The following is an 18,161-nucleotide window of genomic DNA, read 5'->3' on the forward strand; positions in this document are numbered from 1 at the left end:
CCAAACCCCTGTGACACAAGTTTACATATATAACAAACCTGCACGTGGACCCCTGAACCTAGAATAAAAGTTTTTTTAAATGCTCAAATAATGATCAATTAAAACTTTTTAAAAATAGTAACAATAAAAAATATTTGGCTTTAATAGAAATGTAAACACAGACATCAAAATTTGTGGTATGCAACTAAAGCAATGTGTGATATCTTATATATATGGTTTTGTCCACAATCCCTGGCTCACAACCTCTATAGCCCTTGTTACAGTCTTTATTATAACGGTGCACTTTAGGCCTAAGAAGCAAACCTCAGAAAACAAAATCTCTCTCTCTGACCTTCCCCTGCCCTTCTTTCACCAACCCAAGGCAAGACACTAATCTTCCCCTGTCTTTCTGATTGTAGGTCATAAGTTTCACATTTCAGAACAAATTCTGCCCCATACCCTGGAGGAAGGAATGCTGCACAGAGAGGCCAAGAAAAATCTGAACATACAAACCTTGCTGGGTTTCCCCACTCGGTCTATTAGCATAAGATGATACCCTTTTTGTCTAATCACATTTCTACACGGTTGTCAATCAAGCCTATCTAAAGAAGTCTCCATAAAAAGGCCCTAGAAGACAGGGTTGGGATTGTCTGGAATGCTGAACACACAGAGGTTCCTGGAAGATGGTGCACCTAGAAAGGGCATGGAAACTTTATGCCCCTTCCCACATGCCTCACCCTATGCATCTCTTCATCTGTATCACTTGGAATATTTTTTTATAATGAACCAGTAAATGTAAGTTTCCTTGAGCTCTGTGAGCTTCCCTAGCAAAGTAATTTAACCCAAAGTGGAAATGACAACTTGAAACTGGTTGATCAGAAGTTCCAGGGGCTGAGGGCTTATGACTAATGTTATCTTCAGGTAAATAGTGTCAGAATTGAATTGGAGTACATCTAGCTGGTGTTCACTGCAGAATTGACTGCTTGCTTGGTGTGCAAGGAAAACAATCTCATAGATTTGCTCACAGAAGTCTTCTGTGCTGAAATCAACAAAACCAAAACTTGGTTATGTTAAAGAATAAATAAGCTTGATAGACTGCTAGCTGGACTAAGAAAGAAAAAACAATCCAAATAAACATGATTAGAAATGACAAGGGGACATTACCGTTAGTCCAAACTGCATTGTTATGTAAGCTCCCTGCTTTTTTGCAGAACTTGGTCAAAGTGAAACATTTCATGCGGGTTCAGGCCATGAGAAACAGCCTGCCTAATCACCTGACCACAAGGCTGGCAAAGGCCCAGCTAAAGGCAAAGGCTCAACTAAAGAAACATCCCTATGACATCCTGCTAGGCAAAGGCCCAACTAAAGAAACATCCCTATCATATTCTGCTGGGAGAAAGTGCAAGGAACACCACATTCTGCTGGAACAAGGGCCAGAACTGCCTCAACATGGGAACATCTTATCAACATCCTGACGGGCAGCAAACCATACGGCCCAGACTCCTCCCACCCATACCTACAAGTACAGCCTGTAAGCAGTGGTGGCTCTGGCCTTAAGCCGGTCCTCCACTTCTGCAGGTTTCTGCAATATACCTGTGTTGCTGTTTGAGCCACCCTCTCTCTGTATATATCTTTAACCCTCGCCTTCCCTTCAAAACCTAAAAATAATCACGAACCAAGAGAAAAAAAAAACAAAAAACCTCAGAGACTGTTATGAACAATTCAATGCACACAAGCTAGAAAACCTAAAAGAAATGGATGGATTCCTGGAAACATAACCTGCCAACATTGAACCAGGAAGAAATTAAAACTCTGAACAGACCAGTAACGAGTTTCAAAAATGAAGAGTAATAAAAAGCCTACCAGCCAGAAAAACCCCTTGACCAGACAGATTCACACCCAAAGACTACCAGACATATAAAGATGAGCTGGAAACCACTCCTATTGTAATAATTCCAAAAAAAAAAAAATGGAGGAAGACTTCCTGACTCATTCTTTGAGGCCAGAAACATTCTGATACCAAAATCTGGCAGAGATAAAACCAAAAAAGAAAACTTCAGCCAATATCACTGATGAACATAGACACAAAAATCCCCAACAAAATACTAGCAAACAAAATCCAGCAGCACAACAAAAAGCTAATCTACTATGATTAAGTAGGCTTTATTCCTGGGATGCAAGGTTGGTTCAACATATACAAATCAAGAAATGTCATTCATCACTTAAACAGTACTAAAAACAAAAGCTACATGATTATCTCAATGCAGAAGAAGCTTTTGATGAAATTCAACATCTCTAAACATAATAACCATCAAGAAAATGGCATTGAAAGAACGTACCTTAAAATAATAAGAGCCATCTATGACAAACCACTAGCTAACATCATACTGAACAGGCAAAAACTGTTCACAAGCATTCCCCTTGTGAACTGTAACAAGACAAGAATACCTATTCTTACCATTCCTATTCCACATAGTGCCCTAGTTACAGCAATCAGGCAAGGAAAAAAAATTAAAACCATTAAAATAAGAAGAAAGGAAGTTAAACTATCTCTTTTCACAGACTATAGGATTTTATATCTAGAAAACCCCATAATCTCTGCCCAAAAGCTGCTGGATCAGATAAACACCTTCAGCAAAGTTTCAGGATACAAAAATCAGTGGCATTTCTATACACCAACAATGTCCAAGCTGACAGCCAAATCAAGAATGCAATCCCATTCACAAAAGCCACAAAAAAATAAAATATCTAGGAACATAGCTAACCAGGGGGGTGAAAGATGTCTACAAAGAGAATTACAAAACACAGCTGAAAGAAATCAGAGATGACACAAACAAATGGAAAAACATTCCATATTCATGGATAGAAAGGATCAGCATCATTAAAATGGGCATACTGCCCCAAGCAATTGACAGATTCAATGCTATTCCTATCAAATTACCAATGACATTTTTAACAGAATTATTCTTAAAAAAAACTATTCTAAAATACACATGGAAACAAAAAATAAAGAGCCCAAATAGCCTAAGCAATACTCAACAAAGAGAACAAAGCCAAGGGCATTATACTGCCTGACTCTGAACTATACTAGAGTGCTATAGTAACCAAAACAACATGACACTGCTACAAAAATAGACATGTAGACCAATGGAATGGGTTTACAAACCCATAAAGCCAAATACCTACAACCATCTGATCTTTGGTAAGGTTGATGGAAATAATTGATTGGGAAAAGACTCTCTCTTCAATAAATGGTGCTGAGATAACTGGCTAGCCACATGCAGAAGACTGAAATTGAACCCTTTCCTTACACCACATACAAAAATCAACTCAAGATGGATTTTACTTAACCGTAAAAACCGAAACTATAAAAACCCTGGAAGAAAACCTAGGCAATACCATTCTGGATATAGGAACTGCAAAGATTTCATGACAAAGTTACCAAAAGCAATTGCAACAAAAGCAAAAATTGACAAATTGGATCTAATTAAACTAAAGGGCTTCTGCACAGCAAAAGAAACTATCAACAGGTAAACAAACAACCACCAAAGGTCTAATATCTGGCATCTATAAGGAACTTAAACAAACTTACAAGAAAAAAACACACAACCCCATAAAAAAGTGGGCAAAGGACATGAACGGACACTTTTCAAAAGAAGACCTACATGCGGCCAACAATCATATGACAAAAAATCTCAACAGCACTGATTATTAGAGAAATGCAAATCAAAATCACAATGAGATGTCCTCTCACACTAGTCAGGATGGCTGTTACTAAAAAGTCAAAAAATTACATGCTAGAGAGGATGCAGAGAAAAAAAAAATTCATATACTGCTGTTGGAAATGTAAACTAGTTCAGTCACTGTGGAAAGCAATTTGGAGATATCTCAAAGAACTTAAAACAGAATTACCACTCCACCTAGCAATCCCAGTACTGGATATATACCCAAAGGAATATAAATTGTTCTACCATAAAGACACACACATAATATTTTCACTGCAGCACTATTCACAAGAGCAAAGACAAGAATCAACCTAAATGCCCATCAACAGGGGACTGGATAAAGAAAATGGGATACATATACACCATGGAATACTATGCAGCCATAAAAATGAACAAGATCATGTCCTTTGCAGCAACATGGATGGAACTAGAGGCCAATATCCTAAGTGAATTAATGCAGGAACAGAAAACCAAATATCTCATATTATCACTTATAAGTGGATGCTAAACATTGAGTACACGAGGGCACAAAGAAGAGAAAAGACACTGGGGCCTACTTGAGGATGAAGGGTGAAAGTGGGGTGAGAATCAAAAACTTACTTACCAGGTACTATGCATATTACCTGGGTGACAAAATTATCTGTACACCAAACCCTGTGATACATAATTTACCCATGTAACAAAGCTGCACAGTTGCCCCTGAACCTAAAATAAAGTTGCAAAAAAAAAAAAAAAACTGAAACTGCAGACCTTCTAGATGAAAGTAAGAGAAAATATTTGTATGCTCGGGTTACCCAAAGATTTCTTAGCTATGACACCAAAGGCACAATGCATAAACAACAATTGATATAACAGATTGTATAAAAACTAAAAGTTTTTTCTGTGGCTATGACATTATTAAGACAATAAAAGGCCACAAACTAGAAGAACGTATTTGCAAGTCACCTAATTATTTCCCAAATATGTAGAGAACTCACAAAAGTCAATAATAAGCTAACAAACAATCCAATTATTTAATGGGCAAAATATTTGAAAAACAGTTCACCTAAGAAAATACAAATTGCAAATAAACACTTGAAAAGATGCTCAACATTATTAATTGTTAAGTTACAGACAAACAAAGGAAAACTACAATGTGACACTCCTCTATACTATTAGAATACTAAAATTAAAGAGCTTGACCTTTCCAAGTGTTGTTGAAGATGCAGAGCAACAGGAATTCTCATATTCTGCTGGTGTTGATGGGGAAATCTCATATTCTGCAGCACTTTGTTGTTGTTTTTCATTTTTTATTTATATTTATCTATTTTTAACTTTTGGGGACATGCACAAATTTATTACATAGGTAAACTTGTGTCAAGGAAGTTTGTTGTATAGACTATCTCATCACCCACTTATTGAGCCTAGTACCCATTACTTATTTTTCCTGATGCTCTCCCTCCTTCCAACCTCCACCATCCAAAAGGCCCCAATGTGTGTTGTTCCCTTCTATGTGTCCAACTGTTCTCATCATTTAGCTCCCACTTATAAATGAGAACAGGCGGTATTTGGTTTTCTGTTCCTGCATTAGTTTGCCAAGGATAATAGCCTCCAGCTCCATCCATGTTCCCGCAAGAACATGATCTCATTTTTTATGGCTGCATAGTATTCCATGGTGTATATGTACCACATTTGCTTTATCCAGTCTATCATTGCTGGGCATTTAGGTTGAATCCATGTCTTTGCTACTGTGAAAAGCGGTCCAATGAACATACACATGAATGTGTCACCAACAGTGTAAATGCATTCCTTTTTCTGCACAACCTCACCAGCATCTATTGTTTTTTGACTTTTTAGTAATTGCCATTCTGACTGGTATGAGATGGTATCTCACTGTGGTTTTTACTTGCCTTTTTCTATGATTAGTGATGTTGAGCTTCCTTTTATATGTTTGTTGGCCATATGTATGTCGTCTTTGGAGAAGTGTCTGTTCATGTCCTTTGCCCACTCTTTAATGGGGTTGTTTTTTTTTCCCTGTAAATTTATTTAAGTTCCCTATAGATGCTGGATATTAGACTTTTATCAGATGCATAGATTGCAAAAATTTTCTCCCATTCTGTAGGCTGTTTATTCTGTTGACAGTTTCTTTTGCCTTGCAGAAGTTCCTTAGTTTAATTAGATCCCATTTGTAAATTTTTGCTTTTGTTGCAATTCCTTTTGGCATTATCGTTATGAAATCTTTGCCCATGTCTGTGTCCTGAATGGTATTACCTAGAGTTTCTTCTAGGGTTTTTGTAGTTTTGGGTTTTACATTTTAGCCCTTAAATAGTCTTGAGTTGATTTTTCTATGTGGTGTAAGGAAGGGGTGCAGCTTCAATTCTCTGCATATTGCTAGCCAGTTCTCCCAGCACTATTTATTAAATAGGAAATCCTTTCTCCATTGCTTGTTTTTGTCAGGTTTTGTCAAAGACCAGGTTGTTGTAGGTTTGAAGTCCTATTTCTGGGTTCTCTATTCTGTTTCATTGGTCTATGTGTTTGTTCTTGTACCAGTGCCATGCTGTTTTGGTTACCATAGTTCTGAAGTATAGTTTGAAGTTGGGTAGCATGATGCCTCCAGCTTTTGCTCTTTTTGTTTAGGATTGCCTTGGCTATTCAAGCTCTTTTTTGGTTCTATATGAAGTTTAAAATAGTCTTCTCTAGTTCTGTGAAAAATGTATGGTACTTAAATAGGAATAGCATTGAATCTATAAATTGCTTTGGGTGGTATGATCATTTTAACGATATTGATTCTTCGTATCCATGATCATGGAATGTTTTCCAATTTGTTTTTGTTATGTCTGATTTCTCTGAGCAGTGGTTTGTAATTTTCCTTGTAGAGATCTTTCACCTTCCTAGTTAGCTGTATTCCTGAGTATTTTATTCTTTTGGTGGCGATTGTGAATGGGAGTTTGTTCCTAATTTGGCTCTCAGCTTGACTGTTGTTGATGTATAGGAATGCTAGTGATTTTTGCATATTGCTTTTTTGTATTCTGAGACTTTGCTGAAATTGTTTATCAGCTTAGGAAGCTTTTGGGATGAGACTATGGGATTTTCTACATATAAGATCATGTCATCTAGCAGCCACCCTGAAAAACTGTTTTGGCAGTTTCTTAAAAAGCTAAACATACTCCTAGCACATGACCTAGTCATTTTGCTCCTATGTATTTATGAAAGAGAAATGAAAGCATGTGTCTATATAAAGACTTGAAAACAAATGTTTGTAGCAATTTATTTGCAGTAGCTAAAAAGTGGAAACAATCCAAATGCCAATCATCAGGTGAATGGAGAAATAAATTGCGGTATGGACATACAGTGTACAACTACCCCAAAATAAAAAGATATGAACTATTATACACACAATGTGGATAAAAATTAAAATAATTATGCTGAGTGAAAAACAAAAGTACATAATATTTGACTCAACTTATATATAATTCTAGAACATTCAAACTGTTTATAGTAGAAGAAAGATTAGTGGTTGCCTGGGGATAGATGTCAGGAGGGAAAAATTATTTCGAAGTTGCACAAGGCAACTTTTAGGGTACAGACATGTTCATTATCTTGATTATGTGATGGTTTAATGAATGTATACATACGTTAAAACTTATCAAATTGTATGCTTGCAATATGTATAACTTGTTATACAAATTATGCCTTAATAAAGCTGATTTTAAAGTAGATGCTTAGCATCTTTAATCATCAGAGAAATACAAATTAGAACCAGAATGAAATACCACTATACAATCACTAGAATAGCTAAATACATATGACAATACCAAGTGTTAGTGGTGATATGTAACCACTGGAATTCGCATGTATATTGCCGTAGAAATCTGAATGTTAAAAATCACTTTAGAAACCAGTTTGATAATTTTTTTAAAAAGGTAAACATACACTTACCATATGGACTAGGAATTCCACTTGGTATGTGAAGAGATGTTTACACAAAGATTTGTGCTCAAATATTTTAAGCAATTTTATAATAACTGAAAACTGGAAACATTTCAAATGCCCATAAACAGGGATATGGCCAAGGAAATTGTGGTATATCATATAATGTAATGCTACTCAGCAATAAAATGGAACTAGCTTCTAATACACAGAATAATGTGGAAGACTTAAAAAGCATTATGCTACATGAAGGAAACCAGACTAAAAAGACTACATACTGAATGATTTCATTTCTATGAAATTCTAGAATAGGCAAAACTAGTTTATAGTTATAAAAGTAGAACAAACACTGATGGGGTGAGGGATGTGGGTATTGGTTAAAAGGGGGTAACAAGAAACTTACTGGCATGATGGAACTGTTCAATATCTTAACTATGGATATGATCATGTATATGTTTGCCAAAACGCATCAAACTTTAAAGAATGAATTTATTGTACCTAAGTTATATGTCAATAAAGCTAATTTTAAAATAATCTTCACAAATCACCAGTTTTCTAAAAAAAATCACTACCAAAATTAATTTAAAAAATAGAAAACTTGAAATAATTTCTATAGAAAAAATGTATCAATAATTTTATGAAAATTAATTTTAAAACCTTTAGGATATTGAACACTTTACAAGAAAATATGTAAATGATCAAAATCGAGGACACAAAGTTCTAGAAAATAAGAAAAAGGTACATTTTTAGATTTCCAAAGATTTAATTCCCAAAGACAGTTTTATGGGGAAGTTCCTTCCAATCTGTTCAGGAACTGATCGTGTCTGTTCCATAGCACAGAAAAACATAATTTATTTAGTCAAGTTAGTAAAAAAATAAAGTTAAAATTTGGTAACAATATTAAATCCACATAAAACTACAAAACAAAATCCTACTCTGACCAAGCAAGATGTCTTAAAAGAATTCAATTATTATTCAGTATCCTAACATTGTTTTATCACAGAAATAAGCAAAAACAGGAAAACTATATATACATTTTAATCAATGGCCAGAAAGGCATTAGATAAAGAGATACAGTTCTGACTTACACATTTGAAACTATGAATAAACAACTTATTTCTTAATATGTTGAAGAAGTAAATCTCAAATTAAAGATGACACTTCACATAATGGCAAAACAATAGAAAGATTTCCACTCAAGTTGAATAAGTATATCAGAACTGTTATGAACACTGTCATGCAAATTTGAATCAATACAATGAAACAGAAATAAACAAATAAGAGGTATGACTGCTGGAAAGGCAAAAAAGATCTTTTTTGGAAGATGCGTTTTAAGAAAATACCAAGAGATTCACCGAAAAAATGTATAAAAGTAATACAAGAATTCAATACGATGGCCACTTATAAAGTATACATACATTCAAGGACGTTCCAACATACCAACACTAACCACCGAAAAATATTCAATTTTCATCTTGTATTCTGGAAATTGTTAGGAGAATAGATTTCAAGTGTTCTCACCACAGAAAAATCATAAATATGTGAACTAATGCATATGTTACCTAGCTCAATTTAGCCATTGCTGATATATACATATTTCAAAACATCTTGTTGTACTTGATAAATATATATAATTTTTATTTGTAAAACTAAAAAAATTCAACACTCAACAAACCGAAAATATTAAATACCTATAAATAACCCTAACATGATATGTGAGAAATTCCTACCCATAAAAGTTTTAAATTTTACTGAGGAAAAGATAAAAATAATTTGTTATATATAATAGCAAGACTGAATTTTTACAATGTTTAATTTTTTTCATATTAAATTATAAATATAATCTAGGTTAAAGATACTCTCCAAATGGTATCTTGTTTTTATTTTCCACATTGAGTTTTGGTTTGGTTTAGTTTGGTTTTTGGAACTTAAAAACATTTTTCTAAACATTATAAGTAGCAATAAACTTTTAAAAATAGCTGAAATACTTTTGGGGGGTACAAGTAATAATTTAATGCACTCCTGTAATTTTTAAAGATCAAATTAGTATAATTGGGATATGCATCACCTTAAAATATTTGTCTTTTCTTTATGCTAGAAACATTTGAATTCTCTTCTAGGTATTTTTAAATATACAGTAGATTATATTAAACTATAGTCATACTACTGATCTATGAAACACTGGGTCCTATTTCTTCTATAAAAACTGTATATTTGTACCCATTAAATAACCCCTTTTCACCACCTCCTCTACCCTTCCTGGCCTCTAGTAACCACCAATATACTCTATCTTCCTGAGATCTACTTTTTTAGCTCCCACATATGAGTGAGAAGATGTAATATTTGTCTTTCTGAGCTTTGCTTTTTTCACTTAATATAATGACCTTCAGCATTGCTGTAACTGACAGCGTTTCATTAGTTTTTATGGCTGAATAATATTCTATTGTGTATATGTACTACATATTATTTCCCATTAGGGACACTGATGGGAACTTAGGTTGATTCCATATTTTGTCTATTATGAATAATGCTGAAGTAAACATGAGAGTGTAGATATCTCTTTGATATTATGTTGGAATATATACCCAGAAGTGGAATTGTTGGATCATATGGTGGTTATATTTTTAGTTTTTTGAGGAACCTCCATATTGTATTCCACAGTGGCTTTACCATTTACATTTTCACCAACCGTGTACAAGAGTTCCCTTTTCTCCACATCTTCACCAGCACCCATGATTGCCTGTCTTTTTTATAAAAACCATTTTAACTAGGAGGAGATAATATTTAATTGTAGTCCTTATGTGCATTTCTGTGATGTTTAGTGATGTTGAGCATTTTTCATTTATTTATTGGACATTTGTATGTCTCATTTTGAGAAATGCTTTATTTAGATCTTTTGCCCATTTTTAATTGAATTTTTGGGTTTTTAGCTATTGAGTTGTTTGAGCTCCATATATATTCTGGTTATTAATCCCTTGTCAGATGGATAGTTTACAAATATTGTCCCCCATTCTGTAGCTTGTCTCTTAACTTTGTTGATTGTTCCCTTTGCTGTAAAGAAGCTTTTTGCTTGATGTAATTTCATTAGTCTATTTTTACTTTGGTTGTCAGTGCTTTTGAGATTTTATAACAAAAAACTTTTACCCAGTCCAGTGTCATGGAGTGCTTCTCCAATGTCTTCTTCCAGTAGTTTCATAGTTTTAAGTCTTTAATCAACATTTTAATTTGATTTTTGTATATGGTGAGACACAGGGGTCTAGTTTCATTCTGCATATGGTCATCCAGTTTTCCCAGCACCATTATTAAAGAGATTGATCTTTCTCCATTGTATTGCTCTTAGTGTTTTAATCAAAAGAGTTGGCTGTAAATGCATGGATTCAAATCTATGTTCTCTATTCTGTTCCATTGGTCTATGAGTCTGTTTTTATACCAGTGCCATGCTGGTTCTGTAGTATAATTTGAAGTCAGATAATGTGATTCCTCCACTTTTGAGCTTTATGTGCAGGATGTTTTGACTATTCTGGGTCATTTTGCGGTTTCATAAGAATTTTAGGACATTTTTTTCTATTTCTGTGAAGAATGTCATTGGTATTTTGATAGGAATTGCATTGAATCTATAAATTTCCTTGTGTAGAGTTGCTATTTTAAGAATATTAATTTTTCTAATCCATGAACATGGAATAGCTTTCTTCTTTCTTGTGTGTCCCCTTCAATTTCTTTCATCAGTGTTTTATATAGATTTACTTGTATAGATCTTTCATTTAGTTTGATTAAATTAATTCTTAGATATTTTATATTCTTTGTAGCTATTGTAAATGGGATTGCTTTCTTGATTTCTTTTTTTCATTTCACTGTTGGCATATATAAATGCTACTTATTTTTCCACATTGGCTTTGCATCCTGCAGCTTTACTGAATTTATCAGTCCTAATAGTTTTTGGTAGAGTCTTTCGGTTTTTCTAAGTACAAGACCATGTCATCTGTGAACAAAACTGATTTGACTTCTGCATTTCCAATTTGGATGCCATTTCTTTCTTTCTTTTGCCAAATCATTCTGGCCAAGACTTCCATTATTATATTGAATACAAGTGGTAAAAATGGGCATCATTGTCTTGTCCCAGATATTAGAGGAAAGGATTTCAATTTTTCCCCAATCAGTACAATGTTTGCTGTGAGTTTGTCATATGTAGTTTTTATTATTTTGAGGTATGTTCTTTCTATACGCAGTGTTTTGAGTGTTTTTATTATAAAAGAATGTTGAACTTTATTGAATGCTTTTTTCAGTATCTATTGAAATGATCATATGGTTTTTCTTTTTGGTTCTCTGAGTGTGATGTATCATGTTATTGATTTATGTATGTTAAACCAGCCTTGCATCTCTGGGATGAATCTTATTTGATCATGGTGAATGATCTCTTTTACATGTTGTTGGATTCAGTTGGCTGGTTTCTTATTGAGGATTTTTGCATCTATGTTCATCAGCGACTTTGACCTGTAATTTTCTTTTTTGTCGTGTCCTTGTCTGGTTTAGTTTCAGGATAATGCTGGCCTTGTCCAATGAGTTTGGAAGTATCCCCTCCTCTTCAATTTTTGTTGAAGAGTTTTAGTGTAGTTAATATTAGTTCTTCTTTAAATGTTTAGTAGAATTCAGCAGTGAAGTCATCAGGTCCTAGACTTCTTTGATAGGACACTTTTTATTATGGCTTTAATATCATTTCTCATTTTTTTGTTGAGGTTTTGTATTTCTTCATGGTTCAATCTGGTAGGTTGTGTGCATCCAGGAATCTATCCATTTCTTCTGAGTTTCCCAGCTTGTTGGTGTACAAATTGATCATAATAATCTCTAATGATTCTTTGTATTTCTGTGGTCTCAGTTCTTATATCTCCTTTTTCGTTTCTGATTTTATTTATTTGGGTCTTCTCCCCTTTTTTCTTAGTCTAGCTGAAAGTTTGTTGATGATTTTATCTTTTCAAAAAGCCAACTTTTCATTTCGTTGATCTTCTGTATTTTTTCAGTCTCCATTTCATTTATTTCTGCTCTGATATTTATTATTTCTTTCCTCAACTAATCTTGGATTTGGTTTGTTCTTGCTTTCCTAGTTCCTTGAGTAGAAGAAATAGACTGGCAGAAAGGCAAGTACAGCCAGACCTTTGTACCCATGAGTTTCGCATCCACAGATTCAACCAACCACAGATCAAAAATAATCGGGGGAAAACAATTAAAAGTAACAATATAACAATAAAAAATATAAATTTTGAAACATAGTATAACAACTATTTACATAGAATTCACATGGTATTAGGTATTATAAGTAATCTAGAGATGGTTTAAAACATGTGAGAGAACGTGTGTAGGTTATATGCAAATACTATGCCATTTTATATAAGGGACTAGAGCATCCTTGAACTTGGTATCCATGGGGTTCCTGGAACCATACAGGAAATGTGGAGAGGAAACGTGAAGTATTTCCATACAAGAAACACTAGAAGAAAAGTAGGTGGCAAAGGGACTTTTTTTTTTACCTACACTCCTACCCTAGAAGCACAGATAAGTGTAAATATGTATTATTTATGCTTACCTTCCTTTTCTCCTTCAAGCATTAAAAGAATAAGAGCTATTAATATTTTTCTATCACTTAATTCTATTTACAAAGTTGGTACTCAGATCACACCTCTGAAAGCCACATGGACTGTACCATATAATTACCCCAATTCTAATCCCTTGGTACTTGAGAGGCAGTGATGCACAGTGATGAAGAACAAGCTTCTCAGACCCCCTGGGTAAAGCTCTGGCTCCACCTCTACTAGCTATACAAACTTCAACAAGTTACATAAGTCCTCTGTGCCTGTTTTCTCATGGATAAAATAAGCATGTAGTTAGGATTAAATGAGTTAGTACAGGCAGGATGTGCTTAAAACAGCCTATAATAAGGGCTATATAAGGTGCTGGTAAAGGAAAAAAAGTATATCCAGGACATACAGCAAATACAGTTTTTGATTAACATTTATCACAAACATGGCCCCATAATCTGTGATCCTTTGTCAGGCATATATACTGGTTTGGTTAACTAATCCATCCTGACAAAGCATTCATAAACATGCACTGGAAAAAATCTTTTACAAATTAAATAAAATCTAAGTAGATTTTCAAGGCTTTTAATTTTACATAAGCACAAAAAGCAGTCAACCTAATTTTTATCACATGATTTGGACACCAAATTGGAATAACACAGAAAATTATGAATCTAAAAAACAGGGTATTCTATTGAGAAACTTTCACAGTAAATATTTAATTATTATTCATCAAAATACTTCATCAAATTACAGCTTTATCTTTATTGTTCTTTATAGAGCTAACAAATGATAGTTTAAGGTTATAGACGAAAATAGTTAAAAGACTTCTTTCTAGTTCCGTTCTTCTACCAGGTATTTGCAAACTTATAATTTCTACACTAACTCAACTATCAGGATCAAAGAGAGGCTATAGATAGATTTTAGTGTTTGATGCTTGTACTTGCTCTCCCTCTTTCTCTGTGTGTGTGTGTGTGTGTGTATGTGTGTGTCCCCAACAATTCCTGTATGTCAAGAGAAAAATAGTACTTAGAGGAAAAGTTGGTGTGGAAACTGGGTCAGAGGCATAAAATTACATGGTTATGACAAGGCACAAACTGTTGTTTTCCCTCATCTGCAAGATTTTGTTTATTTTTTTCTTTTTCAGCCTCAATGGAATCTATATTCAATATTAAATGCCAAACAAGCCCCCTCGACATTCTGGAAAACTCATCTTATCTTAATAGTGGCAGAGTCAGTGACTCAGAGCAGCCCACATGGGCCAAGGGAACTCATGACAGCTGCAGCTGAAAGAGTGAGAGAAGAGACTCTTTCTTTTTCTAAGCATAAAATGCCTATGATGGCTCCTCAATTCAACTAACCCTTTAGCAGAGCCTCTATATACTAGGTGTATAAAATAGTTGTTGGCAGCTTGTTTAAAACATACAAAGAAAAAGTAAAAAGAAAATACATTTTCTTTAGCCATAGAGCTAAGATGATATGGGGTTATTTAGTGCCACCTCTATTATTAAATCAAATATAATTTAAAAACAAGAATGGTCCATTTCAATGTCAAATGAGTTTCATTCAGCACATGTCTGTTCTTTACTCTGCATGTTAGGTTTTATGCCTTCTGGAGAAAAATTTAAGTTTAGAGTGAAACTAGTCCTATATATAAACATATCCGAAAATGAGAATATGTAGGAAAATCCCCAAATGTCTAAGATTTCCGTTTCTGTCATAAATACTGTCATTAATTAAAATGTACTGGGCAGCCACCAGATGCATAGAACTATTCCAGGAACAATATAATAAGATTTGACATGTGTCTCTAAACAAAAAACAAGCTTAGGGTTTAAATATTTCAGGCAAATCTTTTACTTTTTCTTCCCTAAATTACCCAAATTATTGCATCAAATGTTCACTTACAGTTTTGATAACAATTCAACTTAAATTATAAACAGTTTGAACTAAGTTATCAAAAAATCTCCTCTTTGAATGAAAAAGAAAAAATATAAAGCAAAATAAAACCCTTCTGCCATCACAACCACTAACAATTTCACAGCAAGAACAAAACTAATCCTACCAAAAATTAGTGGTATTTAAATAACAACATATTTTGAAAGTTCTAAACATGTTATGGATATCAGCTAATTTGTCTATCATGGCAGAAGGGACATGAGTTTATTATTATTAATTCCTTTGAAACCCATAGTTATAATTGAGACCATTTTATTGAAAGAGTGTTATATAATTGCAATATCTTTGTAATATCATAGAATAAAAGTCAAAGTTAACAATACAATTATTCATATCTATGTGCTCCTATTCTTTACTTCTTAAGACAGTGAGTTTAGTTACAATTTCCCTGAATTTACCAAAACCACTTTCAGGCACATTTGGTCCCCTAGAGAGGAATCTCTACTATACCTTCATGAGGTATGTCTGTGGGGGTGGAAGTGAGGGCAAGAGGGTGACTTGAGATAATCACTGTTAAAATGTTTTATTTGCAAATGATAATTTCTCCTTTCATAAATATCAGTAAATATGCTTCTCTCTTACCCCTCTCTTTTCCTCTGTCTCAGGATATCAGGCAGATAAGAGTTATCAGTAAAGGTCATCCTCAATTTCTGTACAGAAATGATCTGTCTTCGGTATGTAATAAACATTTATCCATGCCTTTATTAGCTATATTGAAGCTGACAGTTCTGTTAAACCATTTTCTTTCATTTTGCTAGGTCATGACGGTTAATGCTGCTAAAAAATCTCATCACTGCTTTTGATCACTGTATTGTCTTCCGTGTATTATCAGAATTTTGTGAAGGTAAGCACTGGCTAGAATGACCTATTAAAGTTACAGCCCGTTGAATCTCTGGTTGTTTTTTTTTTCTTTTCACCACAATAAAAAGGCAAAGGAGTGCAAAGAATAAATTTTCCTCAGAGGGTATATTTAGTTGGATAGTTGATGTGTTCAGCCAACTCTGAATTATCCCTAGTAAAAACTACCTAAAGCATCAAATATAAATGAAAACGACACATAATCCAAAATCTTCATTTTGGTTGAATCTTTTACCAGAGTATTCTCAAGATCTAAAAGACAACTTCACATTTTACTCAAATTCCTTTCTCATCTCCAGGGATCAGTTTTCAGGATGCAGGCAGAAGAAGAAAAAGCAAAAGCAAAAACTCACTCATTGAATACAGATCCCCAGAAAATTGAGATGTGCAATGGGAAAACATGATTAGGGGAGGGGTCGTTTGCATCTGCATTCCTTTCCATCTTTCCCTCATCCAGACCACTTAACCTCTCCTCTTGCTCAAATCAATTTTTAAGAATGGTTTCCTTTGAGAAATGAAAAACAAAACAGCCATGAAAATGTCTGCCTTTGTTAATGGATTGAAGATCTTATAAAACTTGCCAAAAAGTTAGTTGTCAATTTCAAGGAAACAGTTCAGATCAGTTAAGAAATAAACCATCTGAAATTTCAAACATGTTTTCTTTCAGTTCAACAAACATTTACTGAGTTCCTATTGCATTCCAGGTACTGTGGGAGATTCCAGAAATATAGAGATGAAGAACTCATTTCTTCTCTCAAGTAGCTTAAAAGCAAGGAGGCAAAAAACAGATACTGAAAATTCATGGGGTAAAATTAAAGCACAGAGAAGAATCACCTTCCCCAGCCAGGAAGGTCATGGAGACTTTGAGGGAAACATGAGGTACAAACTAAATCTTGAAGAGCTGGCACAGTTATCCGGGTAAAGAAGCAAAAGCAGAGGAAAGGGTATCTCAGGCAGAGGGAATGGTATGAGCTAAGGCACAGACGCATGACAGTTATATGTATGCAGAGAACCACTGGAATCTCTAAGTTGCCCAAGCCTAGCAATCATAAGCATGGGAGACAAGAAAGGAAATAAAAAGACAACTTATTAAACTGGAAAGCTAGGGACAATACAAACTTTGGGGGCTGTGTAAGGAGCTTAAATTAGTAGTCTTTCCAACATAATTAATATGCAATAAAGCAAGAAACAATATGGCACTTTAATGCCATTATCCATTATTTTTTTGATTTATTTTAAAAATACATGTTTTGCATCTACTACATGCCAGGCACTGTTCTAGTTGCCAGTGGTATGCCAGTGAACATAATAATGAAGTCCCTGGACTCATGGCTTGTTCATTCGGATGGCATGAGAACGACAAGAAACTAACAGCAATGACAATGTATGTCAGGTGGTGATAAGCTGTACTCTGTAGAAATAAATTAAGGCTGAATAAATGGGAGAGCAATGTGAGGTGTGGGAATGGGGAGCATGGTGTACTATTTTATAGAGTGGTGAAGACAAGGAATCTCTGAGAAAGTGGTATTTGAGCACAGACCAAAAATTTAAATAAAAAAAAAAATGAGGGCCGGGCATAGTGGCTCACGCCTGTAATCCCAGCACTTTGGGAGGCCGAGGTGGGCGGATCACCAGGTCAGGATATTGAGACCATCCTGGCTAACACAGTGAAACCTCGTCTCTACTAAAAATATAAAAAAAAAATAATTAGCCAGGTGTGGTGGTGGGCATCTGTAGTGCCAGCTACTGGGGAGGCTGAGGCAGGAGAATGGTATGAACCCGGGAGGTGAAGCTTGCAGTGAGCCGAGATCGCGCCACTGCACTCCAGCCTGGGCGACAGAGCGAGACTCTATCTCAAAAAAAAAAAAAAAAAAGAGGACAAGAGCCATGTGGTACAGAAGAATTGCTTTCAAAGCAGACCTGATCACAGGTGCAAAGATCCTGAGAGGGAAATGTGATTGGCAAGTTGAAGGGAAAGCGAAGAGGCTGGTTTGGAGCAGAGTAAACAAGAGAGAAGGTAGGGCAGGTAGAGTAGAGTGCAGAGAGATGCAGATTAATACTGAGAACAGGCTTTTTCAATTTTTTTATAATGATCCAAATATACCTTATTGCTATATATGAGTGTCTTAGAGATAGATATTGAAATAGAGATATTTCAAAG

General features: G+C 34.6%; 1 protein-coding gene and 1 long non-coding RNA gene across 2 annotated transcripts in view; one reads left to right on the forward strand and one right to left on the reverse strand.

Moving 5' to 3' along the window:
- The window catches only part of LOC107974268 (uncharacterized), a 353,723-nt gene that overhangs the window by 245,543 nt on the left and 90,019 nt on the right, over positions 1–18,161 (reverse strand). The gene's annotated exons all lie outside the window — the stretch shown is intronic.
- The window catches only part of NAA11 (N-alpha-acetyltransferase 11, NatA catalytic subunit), a 264,061-nt gene that overhangs the window by 245,458 nt on the left and 442 nt on the right, over positions 1–18,161 (forward strand). Inside the window, exons 3-5 of the transcript XR_010156299.1 lie at positions 15,748–15,816; positions 15,901–15,986; positions 16,705–16,879. The gene's annotated coding sequence lies outside the window, so the exon portion shown is untranslated. The remainder of the gene's footprint in view (positions 1–15,747; positions 15,817–15,900; positions 15,987–16,704; positions 16,880–18,161) is intronic.

This window comes from Pan troglodytes, chromosome 3 (genome assembly GCF_028858775.2).
Source record: "Pan troglodytes isolate AG18354 chromosome 3, NHGRI_mPanTro3-v2.0_pri, whole genome shotgun sequence".
Classification (NCBI taxonomy): Eukaryota; Metazoa; Chordata; class Mammalia; order Primates; family Hominidae; genus Pan; species Pan troglodytes.